This window comes from Ranitomeya imitator, chromosome 4 (assembly GCF_032444005.1).
Source record: "Ranitomeya imitator isolate aRanImi1 chromosome 4, aRanImi1.pri, whole genome shotgun sequence".
Classification (NCBI taxonomy): domain Eukaryota; kingdom Metazoa; phylum Chordata; class Amphibia; order Anura; family Dendrobatidae; genus Ranitomeya; species Ranitomeya imitator.
The window spans coordinates 348,754,364-348,769,908 of record NC_091285.1 but is presented as its reverse complement, the minus strand read 5'-3'; positions in this window follow the sequence as shown (position 1 = coordinate 348,769,908).

Sequence of the window (15,545 nt, the reverse complement as noted above, 5' to 3'; positions counted from 1 at the left end):
GTATGCAGATTCCGGGGCAACTTTGACCCTTGTGAAGCCTCATCTCGTCCGGGACCAAGAGAAGATGGACTGGACAGTGGCAGTCCTTGTAGCAGGGGGAGCTATACATCGACTGCCCACTGCCAGGATTCACCTGAACTGGGGAGTCGGGGATTGCCTTGTTGAGGTCGGCTTGATGGAGGATTTGCCTGCAGACGTCTTGCTGGGAAATGACTTGGGGCCCATGTTGTCTGCCTTCTCGGTTGCCCCTCTGGCTGAGACATATCCTGTGACCACCCGGAGACAAGCTCGAGCTGCGGAGGCGGAATCACACTCAGAAGAGGCACAGGTAAGACATCCCAGCTCTACACATATTCCCATAGCCAGACACATTTCTTGGGCCACCCCAGATGAATTTAAGAGGGAGTTACTTGAGGATCCTTCATTAGAGGGATATCGTGGGAAGGCACAGGAGGGGAAAGGGGTACTGGAAGGGGAACAGTTTGTATGGAAGCAGGGACTCCTGTACCGGATCACAGAGCAGCACCACACAGGGACGAGCCCCATTATAAAATGACAGCTGGTAGTTCCCAAGAAGTATAGGCAGGAGTTACTGCAAATCTCTCATGAAATTCCCTTGGCCGGGCACTTCGGCGTCAGGCACACCAGGCGTCGTCTGACACAAAACGTCTTTTGGCTGGGAGTAACCTATGATGTTCATCAGTACTGCCAGACCTGTGACAGTTGACAGCGCATTGGCAAGAGGGGAGATCGATGCAAGGCCAAATTAAGCCTCCTCCCCATTGTGGAGGAACCATTTAGCCGAGTAGCGGTCGATCTGATAGGGCCGTTAGCCAAACCCAGTCCGTCAGGGAAAAGGTATATATTGACAGTGGTAGATTATGCCACACGGTATCCAGAGGCAGTTGCGTTACCTAACATACTGGCAGAGACGGTGGCGGCCACCCAGCTCTAGGTTTTCTCACGGGATGGATTTCCCCAGGAGATTATCTCGGACCAGGGTACCCAGTTTACAGCACAGGTGACCAACCAACTGTGGAAGCTGTGCGGCGTAAAGTCCATTAGAAGAGCCCCGTACCACCCGCAAACCAATGGGTTGTGTGAACGCTTTAACGGGACATTAAAACAACTCATTGGGACTTTTACCAGGACCTACAGGGAATGGGAGAAATTCTTGCCACACCTCCTGTTTGCCTATCGGGAGGTGCCGCAAGAATCCACGGGGTTCTCCCCGTTCGAGCTGGTATACAGGAGACGGGTAAGGGGACCCCTAGACTTAGTGCTTGAACATTGGGAAGGGGAGGGCCTCATAGAAGGGGTACCTATTGTACCCTATGTGCTGGAATTCTGGGACCGCCTACAGGAGCTGACCCAGGCTGTACGTGAGAACATGCAGGTGATCCAGCGGCGCCAGCACATATGGTACGATCGGAGGGCCAGAGAGCGCACCTTGGAAATAGGACAGAAGGTCCTGGTGTTAGAGCCCACTAGGCAGAACAAGTTCCAAGCTGCATGGCAGGGGCCCTACCAGGTAGTGGGGAAAATAGCCGACACAACCTATAATGTCGCCGATTGTGACGACCCCAGGGTTATCTGCATGTTCCACGTGAATATGCTGAAGCCCTACCGGGAGCGCCCTGAAGAGGTAGTGGCCATCTGTGCACCTGAAGCAGAGGATTTAGCCGCACTTCCCTTGCCAGATGTCTTAGGGGAAAGGACTCAGTCTAAAACATGGGACCAGGTACACTTGGGTGAAGACCTAGGCCCCCGGGAGAGACAGCAGGCGGAGGAGTTGTTGAGGCAGCGACAGAGGATGTTTTCGGGGAGACCAGGGTACACTCGCCAGGCACAACACAAGCTTGAGAACCAGGATCAGACCCCCCTGCGACAAAACCCCTTCCACATCCCTGAGTCTGTACAAGAGGGGATGCGACAAGAGATACAAGAGATGTTGCGTTTAGGGGTCATTGAAGAGTCAGATAGTCCCTAGGCATCCCCTGTAGTGTTAGTGCCCAAGAAGGATGGGACTACACGGTTTTGTGTAGACTATCATAAGCTCAATGAGAAAACATTGACGGATGCATATCCCATGCCGCGTGTGGATGAGTTGTTAGACCGGCTGGCGGGGGCAAAGTATTTGACCACCATTGATCTATGCAAAGGCTACTGGCAGATTCCCCTTAGTCCTGACGCTATTCCCAAGTCGGCATTTTTCACCCCGTTCGGCTTATTCCAGTTTTGAGTTATGCCATTCGGGATGAAGAATGCCCCGGTGACCTTCCAGAGGCTGGCTGACCGGCTTCTGGATGGTCTCCAGGACTATGCTTGTGCCTACCTGGACGACATCGCTATCTACAGTGCGACATGGGAAAAGAATCTACAGTAAATCACCTAGAGACAGTTGGACAGGATCCACAAGGCCCGAATCACCCTGAACTGTTATGATCAGGCAATTCAGCACCACAATGGACATAGAAGTCAGAGCACATACAGTGACCTGACAATAACCCAAAAACATAGAACGAGCTCTGAGACGTGGGAACTCTGCTGACCGCAATCCCTAATCCTCGCCAACCACACTAGAAGCAGCCGTGGATTGCGCCTAACGCTCCCTATGCAACTCGGCACAGCCTGAGAAACTAGCTAGCCTGAAGATAGAAAATAAGCCTACCTTGCCTCAGAGAAATCCCCCAAAGGAAAAGGCAGCCCCCCACATATAATGACTGTGAGATAAGATGAAAAGACAAACGTAGAGATGAAATAGATTTAGCAAAGTGAGGCCCGACTTTCTGAACAGAGCGAGGATAGGAAAGGTAACTTTGCGGTCAACACAAAACCCTACAAATAACCACGCAAAGGGGGCAAAAAGACCCTCCGTACCGACTAACGGCACGGAGGTACACCCTCTGCGTCCCAGAGCTTCCAGCAAGCAAGAAAAACCAAACAAGCAAGCTGGACAGAAAAAAACAGCAAACAAAAATAACAAAAGCGGAACTTAGCTATGCAGAGCAGCAGGCCACAGGAACGATCCAGGAGGAAGCAAGTCCTATACTAGAACATTGACTGGAGGCCAGGATCAAAGCACTAGGTGGAGTTAAATAGAGCATCACCTAACGACTTCACCACATCACCTGCGGAAGGAAACTCAGAAGCCGCAGTACCACTCTCCTCCACCAACGGAAGCTCATAGAGAGAATCAGCCGAAGTACCACTTGTGACCACAGGAGGGAGCTCTGCCACAGAATTCACAACACTGAACCCAAACAAGTGTCACGTGGGCAAAGCAGAGGTTCAGTATTTAGGGCATTGGGTGGGAAGTGGGAAACAGCGACCAGAACCAGCCAAGATTGAGGCCATAGCCAAATGGCCCACCCCACGCACTAAAACCCAGGTCATGGCATTTCTAGGGACAGCGGGGTATTATAGGATATTCGTTCCCAATTACAGCAGCGTAGCCAAGCTCCTCACTGATCTGACCCGTAAGAACCAACCCCGCCAGGTAACCTGGACCCCAGAGTGTAAGGAAGCCTTCCACCAACTAAAGGACGCCCTCACCCCTGTATTGGCCGCACCCGATCCAACTAAATGTTTCCTTGTTCACACAGACGCTTCTATGTTTGGATTGGGGGCAGTACTGAGCCAAATCGGGCCGGACGGCCAAGAACACCCGGTAGCTTACCTAAGTCGGAAACTACTACCCCGTGAAGTAAGCTATGCGGCCATCGAGAAGGAGTGCCTGGCGGTAGTATGGGCACTCAAAAAGTTGCAACCATATTTGTATGGACGACAGTTTTCCCTCCTAATGGACCATAATCCCCCCGCTTTTCTATTGGCCTGCCCTCTGTATCTGTGTGATATATTCTGTGTCCTGTGAGTAAAGTTTTGTCAGACTGGAAATACGTGGAGAAGCAGTGATCTTTTATATGCACCCATGTAACCAAGCAATTCCAGCCAGCGTCCTTCATTCAGACTCCAGCCAAAGCAGAGTGGACCTCCTGAAACACGGGATGGTACTGAAAGAGGTACCCCAGCTTGGTAGACCCCGTTACACTAAGTGTTTCAATTCTATTGTAATCCAAGGCTTATTATTTGCATAGCATCAAATCTTTTTAGCTGGTACAACAGTGTCAGTACAAAAATGTATATAATCCATTACTTGCCCTACAACATAATTTACATCTGGAACGCTTCAACGGATCCCGATGATTCTAACAATGTTTTCTCATGACATATTGTGCTTCATGATAGTGGTAAAAAATTTTTGATATTACCTGCATTTATTTGTGAAACAAATGGAAATTTAATGAAAATTTAGAAATTTTTTTTGGAATTTTCCAACTTTGAATTTTTATGCCCTTACATCACAGAGATATGTCACACAAAATACTTAATAATTAACATTTTCCACATGTCTAATTTACATCAGCACAATTTTGGAACCCACATTTTTTTTTGCTAGGGAGTTATAAGGGTTAAAAGTTGACCAGCGATTTCTCATTTTTACAACGCCATTTTTTTTAGGGACTATATCACATTTGAAGTAACTTTGAGGGGTCTATATGATAGAAAATACCCAGGAGTGACACCATTTTAACAACTGCACCCCCCAAGGTGCTCAAAACCACATTCAAGAAGTTTATTAACCCTTCAGGTGTTTCACAGGAATTTTTGGTATATTTAAAAAAAAAAATTAACATTTAACATTTTTTCACAAAAAATTTACTTCAGCTCCAGTTTGTTTCATTTTACCAAGGGTAACAGGAGAAATTGGACCACAAAAGTTGTTGTACAATTTGTCCTGAGTATGCTGATACCCCATATGTGGGGGAAACCACTGTTTGGGCGCATGGCAGAGCTCAGAAAGGAAGGAGCGCCGTTTGACTTTTCAATGCAAAATTGACTGAAGTTGAGATAGGACGCCATGTCGCATTTGGAGAGCCCCTGATGTGCCTAAACATTGAAACCCCCCACAAGTGACACCATTTTTGAAAGTAGACCCCCTAAGGAACTTATCTAGATGTGTGGTGAGCACTTTGACTTACCAAGTGCTTCACAGACGTTTATAATGTAGAGCCGTAAAAATAAAAAATCATATTTTTTCACAAAAATGATCTTTTCGCCCCCAATTTTTTATTATCCCAAGGATAACAGAAGAAAATGGACCCAAAATTAGTTGTGGAATTTGTCATGAGTACGCTGATATCTCATTTGTGGGGGTAAACCACTGTTTGGGCGCATGCAGAGCTCGGAAGGGAAAGAGCGCCATTTGACTTTTCAATGCAAAATTGACTGGAATTGAGATAGGACGCCATGTCGCTTTTTGAGAGCCCCTGATGTGCCTAAACAGTGGAAACCACCCACAAGTGACACCAGTTTGGAAAGTAGACCCCCTAAGGACATTATCTAAATGTGTTGTGAGAACTTTGAACCCCAAGTGTTTCACTACATGTTTATAACGGAGAGCCATGAAAAACAAAATTCTGTTTTTTTTCTACAAAAATTATTTTTTAGCCCCCAGTTTGGTATTTTCCCAAGGGTAACAGAAGAAATTGGACCCCAAAAGTTGTCCGATTTGTCCTGAGTAAGCTGATACCCCATATATGGGGGAAACCACCGTTTGGGCGCATGGCAGAGCTCGGAAGGGAAGGAGAGCTGTTTGGAATGCAGACTTAGATGGATTGGTCTACAAGCGTCACGTTGCATTTGCAGAACCCTGATGTTAGGAGCCGAGTTTCCTCTGCTGCACAGGGGGAATCTCGATCCATCTCCGCTGCGGTCTCCCATTCTCCTCCAGCCGCAGTGGAGTCTGCTCAGCAGGGACGTCGATCCCAGCGTCTCGCTCAGTCTGACTCTGTGCAAAGAGTTACTGCTGCTTTTCCTGCTTCTGCCATTGAAGCCAGTGCTGGGCAGCGGCGAGTGGACGTTTCTGGATCTAAGTCCTTATTTGCACACACTGAGCATGCCCAGGGCAAGATCTCCTGTTGGAGATTGAGGGTCACATGCTCAGGTACTGCAGCACATCCCATTGATCCTTTTGGCAGGTCCTGAAAGGGCAAAACTTCTGTAGTTGTTTCCTGTGCTGCAGCTATATAAACTGCGCATGACCGCACGGCCATGCGCTAGTATTGTCTTGTAAATATGTGTGTGTGTTGTGAGTGAAAGTCGCTCTTTAAATACCCTCCCTATTGAATGTCTGTTCGCGGAAGGTGTATGTTTGCTATCTAGCGCCCGACTTATCCAACAGCACGTAACACACATTACAGCTACCAGTTGCTGTGTCCGCCTGTACGGCGCCGTGCGCTTGCTCTGCGCTTTCCTGACCCAAGCCTGGGTGGTTAGTGGCGTCCGTCTGTGCTGCACCGCACGCACTCTTGTGCCTTTATATTATTATTTAGTTTCCTTACACACCCAGTTGCGGTGTTGTGCCAGCATGTGTCTAATCGGACTTCAATCCTAGTTGGGGTTGAGTTCACTGACTTATTGCTCGCGCTCTATGTGCGGTACCGCGGTCCTGTGACGCAACAGGATCGCTTCCTTCATGCAGGGTGCAGTTAACCTGTGCGTGTATACTTGTAGTACCGCCATATAGTCCGTCTTACTAGCAGCAGGGTTTTTACCTGCACGGTGGACCTCGGACTGTGAACGCACCTAGTTCCATTTCATCTTGTACTTGGTGCGTTCCGCCAGTCCTAACATAATACTAGCGCCAAGGTCTGGCTAGTAAATGGCGGACGATCAGCGTTTACAGTGGTACATCCAGCAGCTGGAGGGAAGGTTGGCGGCTCTAGAGCGTTCAATCTCAGCTGTGGATGTCACTGCTGTCGCTGTTCAGGCTGCTAGCGTGGCTGCAGCTACCTTGTCCACTGCCACCCCTGTTCCGACTCTATCTCGCCTCCCACTACCAGAGAAATTTTCTGGTGACAGTAAGTCTTGTAGGGATTTCGTGAGTCAGTGCTCTATACATCTCGAGCTTCTGGCCTCTCGTTTCCCTACAGAGCGGGCAAAGGTGGGGTTTATCGTGTCTCTCCTGTCGGACAGGGCGTTGCAGTGGGCTACGCCGCTGTGGGAGCGTGGCGATCATGTGGTGCAGAGTGCTCCGTTATTCCTGAGCACTCTGAAACAGGTCTTTTTAGGACCTCGTGTCACCCATGATATGGCGCTCCAACTGTTGGCATTGACTCAGGGCTCATCCTTGGTCAGCCATTTTGCCGTACACTTCCGCACCCTAGCATCTGAGCTGGAGTGGTCGGATAAAGCCCTTATTCCTATATTTTGGAGGGGGCTGGCTGACCACGTTAAGGACGCTCTGGCCACTAGGGAGATTCCCGCCACACTGGAGGAATTAATAACAGTATCCACTCGTATTGACCTCCGTTTTCACGAGCGGAGGTTAGAGCGAGCCCAGTGTAGGCAGAGGTTTCGGCTGGCTCCCACCTTCGTCAAACCTTTGGAATCTCCAGTCCAGGCCCCTGAGTCCCATGAGCCTACGGTAGTGTCACGAGCGGGATCTATGTCCCGGACCGCTCGTGCACTCCAGGTTTGTCATGTGTGCCAGCAGTCTGTACATCTTGCCACCAGATGTTCCCAGCGGACGAGGAAACGTCAGCGTCTAGTGGTAGTAGGTGGAGGTACACTAGACACGGCGACGTTTGCCTCCAAATTGTCCTTTAAGGGGACAATAACATTAGGCTCATCCTCCCACTCGGTAGAGCTCTGCGTGGATTCTGGGGCGGAGGGCAATTTTATGTCTTCTGCCTTCGCCCAACGTCATGCAATACCCCTGGTTATGCTACCTCAACCAGTAACGGTACGAGTGGTGAATGGGTCGACACTGCCCTCACAGAGAACACATCAGACCATCCCTTTTACTCTGTCCATGTCGCCATCCCATCAGGAGATTATATCTCTGTTCCTGAGGGAATTGATGAGGTCCTGTTGGGGATACCTTGGCTACGGTACCACTCTCCTCACATCGAGTGGTCCTCAGGCAGAATTCTGGGATGGGGTGAATCTTGTGGGGGTAGGTGTCACCGAGAGTGCGTTCAGGTTGCTACTACAGAGGTACCCGCAGATCTATCCTCTCTCCCCAAGCAATATTGGTCTTATGCAGACGTGTTCTCCAAAAAGGTGGCGGAGACCCTTCCGCCCCATCGCCCCTATGACTGTCCTATTGATCTCTTGCCTGGTGCTGAGCCTCCCCGGGGTCAAGTCTATCCATTATCTCTCCCGGAGACGGAGGCAATGTCTCAGTACATTCAAGAGAATCTGGCAAGAGGGTTCATCAGGAAGTCGGTGTCACCTGCTGGGGCAGGGTTCTTTTTCGTGCAGAAGAAGAATGGGGAACTACGTCCATGCATAGACTACAGGGGTCTTAACGCTATCACCGTTAAGAACAAGTATCCTTTGCCCTTGATATCTGAGCTTTTCGATAGGCTTTGGGGAGCAAGGGTGTTTACTAAACTAGATCTGCGGGGTGCTTACAACCTGATTCGCATCCGTGAGGGGGACGAATGGAAAACGGCGTTTAACACCAGAGATGGGCACTATGAGTATCTGGTAATGCCCTTCGGGCTCTGTAATTCCCCAGCCGTTTTCCAAGACTTTGTCAAAGACATCTTCCGGGATATGCTTTCCACCTCAGTTGTAGTCTATCTGGATGATATTCTCATCTTTTCTCCAGATATTGACTCCCACCGGAGAGATGTTGGCAGAGTCTTCGACCTCCTACGGGCAAACTCTCTTTATGCAAAGTTGGAGAAGTGTATGTTTGAGCAGGAGTCTTTACCTTTCCTGGGCTATATCATCTCCGCCCAGGGATTGGCTATGGATCCTGCCAAACTACAGGCTGTGATGGACTGGCAAGAGCCCCATTCTCTTAAAGCGGTGCAGCGCTTTATGGGGTTCATAAACTATTACCGCCAGTTCATTCCCCACTTCTCAACTCTGGTAGCTCCCTTGGTAGCCCTCACCAAGAAGGGAGCGAATCCCAAATTGTGGTCGGAAGAGGTCTCCAAGGCCTTCACTTCTATTAAGTCCCACTTTGCTAGCGCTCCCATCTTACATCGTCCCGATGTGGATAAGCCATTCCTAATGGAGGTGGATGCCTCGTCCGTTGGTGCTGGAGCAGTCCTCTATCAAAAGGATGCTCAAGGTCGGAAGCATCCATACTTCTTCTTCTCTAAGACCTTCACGCCAGCGGAGAGAAACTACTCCATCGGGGACAGGGAGTTGCTAGCAATGAAGTTGGCCTTTTCGGAGTGGAGACACCTTCTGGAAGGTGCGCGGCTTCCCTTCCAAGTTTACACGGACCACAAAAATTTGGTCTATTTGCAAACAGCCCAGCGGCTAAATTCTTGCCAGGCCAGATGGTCCCTGTTCTTCTCCCGGTTCCACTTTTCCCTTCATTTTCTCGCCGGGGAGAAGTATATCCGTGCTGACGCTCTCTCTCGCTCCCTTATGTCAACTGAGGAGGAGGAAGAGGAGCCTCGGCTTATTGTCCCTTCTGAGAGCCTGAGAACCGTAGCGCCGGTTTCGCTAGAGTCTGTGCCTCTGGGCAAGACTTTTGTGCCCATTAATTTGCGACCGGAGGTTCTCTCTTGGGCTCATTCATCCAGGGTGGGTGGACACTTTGGGACAAAGAGGACATCTGAGCTACTGGCGAGGACGTACTGGTGGCCGCATATAGTCCGAGATGTCAGAGATTACGTTCTGGCGTGTGTCTCATGCGCCAAAAATAAGTCTCCTCGACAACGGCCATCTGGGTTACTCTATCCCTTGCCGGTGGCAGACAGGCCCTGGGAGATGGTCGGGATGGACTTTGTAGTGGGTTTGCCCAAGTCTCGCGGCTGTACCGTCATTTGGGTTATTTCCGATCATTTCTCGAAAATGGTGCATTTGGTGCCGCTCCCACGGTTACCTTCTGCACGGGCCTTGGCAGCGTGGTTCATAAGACACATCTTCCGCCTACACGGCATGCCAGACAAAATTGTCAGTGACCGGGGTCCCCAGTTTGCGTCTCGGTTCTGGAGAGAGCTTTGTCGTCTTCTCAGCATTGAGTTAAATCTCTCTTCCGCATATCATCCCGAGACGAATGGGTTGGTAGAGAGGGCCAACCAGACCTTGGTCACATACCTGCGACATTTTGTTTCAGCCAGGCAGGATGACTGGGCATCCTTGCTATCATGGGCAGAGTTTGCACTGAACAACGCCGTAGCCGACTCCACTGGACAAACGACATTCCTCCTCAACTATGGTCAGCATCCACGGGTACCTGTGCCTATGCCCGTGTCTTCCGCAGACTCCAGGGGGGCAGACTGGGCTGTGGAGGCACGGGATATTTGGGACCACACTCAGGATGCCATTCGGGCCTCTAAGGAGAGAATGAGGTCCTCCGCCGATGCTCATCGGCGCCCCGCTCCGACCTTTGCTCCTGGCGACTTGGTGTGGCTCTCCGCCCGTAACATCAGGCTGCGAGTTGAGTCCACTAAATTTGCTCCTCGCTACTTGGGCCCATTCAAGGTCCTCGAGCAGGTCAATCCTGTGGTCTATCATTTGGCCCTTCCGCCACGCCTGGGTATCACCGACACCTTTCATGTGTCCCTCTTGAAACCCGTGTATATGTCCCGGTTCTCCGAGTCATCTGCTGGGACATCGGGTTCGTCTACGGACGATTATGAGGTGAACGCTATTTTGGGGTGCAAGGTGGTACGTGGCAAAAAATTTTATTTGGTAGACTGGAAGGGTTATGGCCCCGAGGACAGGTCCTGGGAGCCTGTTGAGCACATTCGGGCCCCGCAGCTCATTGCTGCCTTCGAACGTTACGAGGCCCAAGGAGGGGGGGCCATGTTAGGAGTCGAGTTTCCTCTGCTGCACAGGGGGAATCTCGATCCGTCTCTGCTGCGGTCTCCCATTCTCCTCCAGCCGCAGTGGAGTCTGCTCAGCAGGGACGTCGATCCCAGCGTCTCGCTCAGTCTGACTCTGTGCGAAGAGTTACTGCTGCTTTTCCTGCTTCTGCCATTGAAGCCAGTGCTGGGCAGCGGCGAGTGGACGTTTCTGGATCTAAGTCCTTATTTGCACACACTGAGCATGCCCATGGCAAGATCTCCTGTTGGAAATCGAGGGTCACATGCTCAGGTACTGCAGCACATCCCATTGGTCCTTTTGGCAGGTCCTGAAAGGGCAAAACTTCTGTAGCTGTTTCCTGTGCTGCAGCTATATAAACTGCGCATGACCGCACGGCCATTGTCTTGTAAATATGTGTGTGTTGTGAGTGAAAGTCGCTCTTTAAATACCCTCCCTATTGAATGTCTGTTCGCGGAAGGTGTATGTTTGCTATCTAGCGCCCGACTTATCCAACAGCACGTAACACACATTACAGCTACCAGTTGCTGTGTACGGCGCCGTGCGCTTGCTCTGCGCTTTCCTGACCCAAGCCTGGGTGGTTAGTGGCGTCCGTCTGTGCGGCACCGCACACACTCTTGTGCCTTTATATTATTATTTAGTTTCCTTACACACCCAGTTGCGGTGTTGTGCCAGCAAGTGTCTAATCGGACTTCAATCCTAGTTGGGGTTGAGTTCGCTGACTTATTGCTCGCGCTCTATGTGCGGTACCGCGGTCCTGTGACGCAACATGATCGCTTCCTTCACGCAGGGTGCAGTTAACCTGTGCGTGTATACTTGTAGTACCGCCATATAGTCCGTCTTACTAGCAGCAGGGTTTTTACCTGCACGGTGGACCTCGAACTGCGAACGCACCTAGTTCCATTTCATCTTGTACTTGGTGCGTTCCGCCAGTCCTAACACCCGATGCACCTAGACAGTAGAAAACCCCCACAAGTGACCCCATACTAGAAACTAGACCCCCCAAGGAACTAATCTAGATGTGTTGTGAGAACTTTGAACCCCCAAGTGTTTCACTACAGTTCATAACGCTGAGCCGTGAAAATAAAAAATCTTTTCCACAAAAATGATATTTTAGCCCCCAGTTTTGCATTTTCAGGAGAAATTGTACTGCAAAAGTTGTTGTCCAATTTGTCTTGAGTACGCTGATACCTCATATGTGGGGGAACCACCGTTTGGGCGCATGGCAGAGCTCAGAAGGGAAGGAGGGCCGTTTGGAATGCATACTTATATGGATTGGTTTGCAGGTGTCACGTTGCAGTTGCAGAGCCCCTGATGTACCTAAACAGTAGAAATCCCCCACAAGTGACCCCATATTGGAAACTAGACCCCCCAAGGAACTTATCTAGATGTGTTGTGAGAACTTTGAACCCCCAAGTGTTTCACTACAGTTTATAACGCAGAGTGTTGTGAATTCTGTGGCAGAGCTCCCTCCTGTGGTCACAAGTGGTACTTCGGCTGATTCTCTCTGGGAGCTTCCGTTTGTGGAGGAAACTGGTACTGCTGCTTCTGAGTTTCCTCCCTCAGGTGATCTGGTGAGGTCGTTAGGTGCTTCTCTACTTAACCCCACCTAATGCTTTGATTCATGCTTCCTGTCAATGTTCCAGTGTTGGACTTGTGTTTCTCTGGATCATTCCTGTGGCCTGCTGCTCTGCATAGCTAAGTGCTTCTTTGCTATTTGTTGCTATTTTTTCTGTCCAGCTTGTCTATTTGTTTTGCTGGAAGCTCTGGGACGCAAAGGGTGTACCTCCGTGCCGTTAGTTCGGTACGGAGGGTCTTTTTGCCCCTTTGTGTGGTTTTCTTTAGGGTTTTGTGTAGACCGCAAAGTTATCTTTCCTATCCTCGTTCTGTCTAGAATATCGGGCCTCACTTTGCTGAATCTATTTCATCCCTACGTTTGTCTTTTCATCTTACTCACAGTCATTACATGTGGGGGGCTGCCTTTTCCTTTGGGGTATTTCTCTGAGGCAAGGTAGGCTTATTTTTTCTATCTCCAGGCTAGTTAGTTTCTCAGGCTGTGCCGAGTTGCATAGGTAGCGTTAGGCGCAATCCACGGCTGCCTCTAGTTGTGTTTGGAGAGGATCAGGGATTGCGGTCTGCAGAGTTCCCACGTCTCAGAGCTCGTTCTATTATTTTGGGTTATTGTCAGATCACTGTATGTGCTCTGACCTCCATGTCCATTGTGATACGGAATTGCCTTTCACAACAGTACAGGAAGCCAAAAGTACTAATGATTCTCAATAGAGGGAAAAAAGAAGTTCTGAGACCATTTTTTTTTTCTTGGCTTTGTGTTTTGTCTTTTTTTTCCCCTAGACAATTGGGTGGTTCAGTACACAGGTGTAGCGATGGACATTAGAAGTCTGTCTTCATTTGTGGATCAGCTCTCGGCAAGAGTACAAAAGATTCAAGACACTATTGTTCAGAAATCTATGTTAGAACCAAGAATTCCTATTCCTGATTTGTTTTTTGGAGATAGAACTAAGTTTCTGAGTTTCAAAAATAATTGTAAGTTATTTCTGGCCTTGAAACCTCGTTCCTCTGGTGATCCAGTTCAACAGGTTTTGATTATTATTTCTTTTTTGCGCGGCGACCCTCAGGACTGGGCATTTTCTCTTGCGCCAGGAGATCCTGCATTGAGTAATATCAATGCGTTTTTCCTGGCGCTCGGATTGCTGTACGATGAGCCTAATTCAGTGGATCAGGCAGAAAAGAATTTGCTGGCTCTTTGTCAGGGCCAGGATGAGATAGAGGTATATTGCCAGAAATTTAGAAAATGGTCAGTGCTCACTCAATGGAATGAATCTGCGCTGGCAGCTATGTTCAGAAAGGGTCTCTCTGAAGCACTTAAGGATGTCATGGTGGGATTTCCTATGCCTGCTGGTTTGAATGAGTCTATGTCTTTGGCTATTCAGATCGGTCGACGCTTGCGTGAGCGTAAATCTGTGCACCATTTGGCGGTATTACCTGAGCTTAAACCTGAGCCTATGCAGTGCGATAGGACTTTGACCAGAGTTGAACGGCAAGAACACAGACGTCTGAATGGGCTGTGTTTCTACTGTGGTGATTCCACTCATGCTATCTCTGATTGTCCTAAGCGCACTAAGCGGTTCGCTAGGTCTGCCACCATTGGTACGGTACAGTCAAAATTTCTTCTGTCCGTTACCTTGATCTGCTCTTTGTCATCATATTCTGTCATGGCGTTTGTGGATTCAGGCGCTGCTCTGAATTTGATGGACTTGGAATATGCTAAGCGTTGTGGGTTTTTCTTGGAGCCCTTGCAGTGTCCTATTCCATTGAGAGGTATTGATGCTACGCCTTTGGCCAAGAATATGCCTCAATACTGGACCCAGCTGACCATGTGCATGGCTCCTGCACATCAGGAGGATATTCGCTTTCTGGTATTGCATAATCTGCATGATGTGGTCGTGTTGGGGTTGCCATGGCTACAAGCCCATAATCCAGTATTGGATTGGAAATCCATGTCGGTGTCCAGCTGGGGTTGTCAGGGGGTACATGGTGATGTTCCATTTTTGTCAATTTCGTCATCCACCCCTTCTGAGGTTCCAGAGTTCTTGTCTGATTACCGGGATGTATTTGATGAGCCAAAGTCCGATGCCCTACCTCCGCATAGGGATTGTGATTGTGCTATCAATTTGATTCCTGGTGGTAAATTCCCAAAAGGTCGACTGTTTAATTTATCCGTGCCTGAGCACACCGCTATGCGCAGTTATGTGAAGGAATCCCTGGAGAAGGGGCATATTCGCCCGTCATCGTCGCCATTAGGAGCAGGGTTCTTTTTTGTAGCCAAGAAGGATGGTTCGCTGAGACCTTGTATAGATTATCGCCTTCTTAATAAGATCACTGTTAAATTTCAGTACCCCTTGCCTTTGTTATCTGATTTGTTTGCTCGGATTAAGGGGGCTAGTTGGTTCACCAAGATTGATCTTCGTGGTGCGTATAATCTGGTGCGAATCAGGCGAGGCGATGAATGGAAAACTGCATTTAATACGCCCGAGGGTCATTTTGAGTATCTAGTGATGCCATTCGGACTTGCCAATGCTCCATCAGTGTTTCAGTCCTTTATGCATGACATCTTCCGAGAGTACCTGGATAAATTCCTGATTGTGTACTTGGATGACATTTTGATCTTCTCGGATGATTGGGAGTCTCATGTGAAACAGGTCAGAACGGTTTTTCAGGTCCTGCGTGCTAATTCTTTGTTTGTGAAGGGATCAAAGTGTCTCTTTGGTGTGCAGAAGGTTTCATTTTTGGGGTTCATCTTTTCCCCTTCTACTATCGAGATGGATCCTGTTAAGGTCCAAGCCATCCATGATTGGACTCAGCCGACATCTCTGAAAAGTCTGCAAAAGTTCCTGGGCTTTGCTAATTTTTATCATCGCTTCATGTGCAATTTTTCTAGTATTGCCAAACCATTGACCGATTTGACCAAGAAGGGTGCTGATTTGGTCAATTGGTCTTCTGCTGCTGTGGAAGCTTTTCAAGAGTTGAAGCGTCGTTTTTCTTCTGCCCCTGTGTTGTGTCAACCTGATGTTTCTCTTCCGTTCCAGGTCGAGGTTGATGCTTCTGAGATTGGAGCAGGGGCTGTTTGTCGCAGAGAGGTTCTGATTGTTCAGTGATGAAACCAT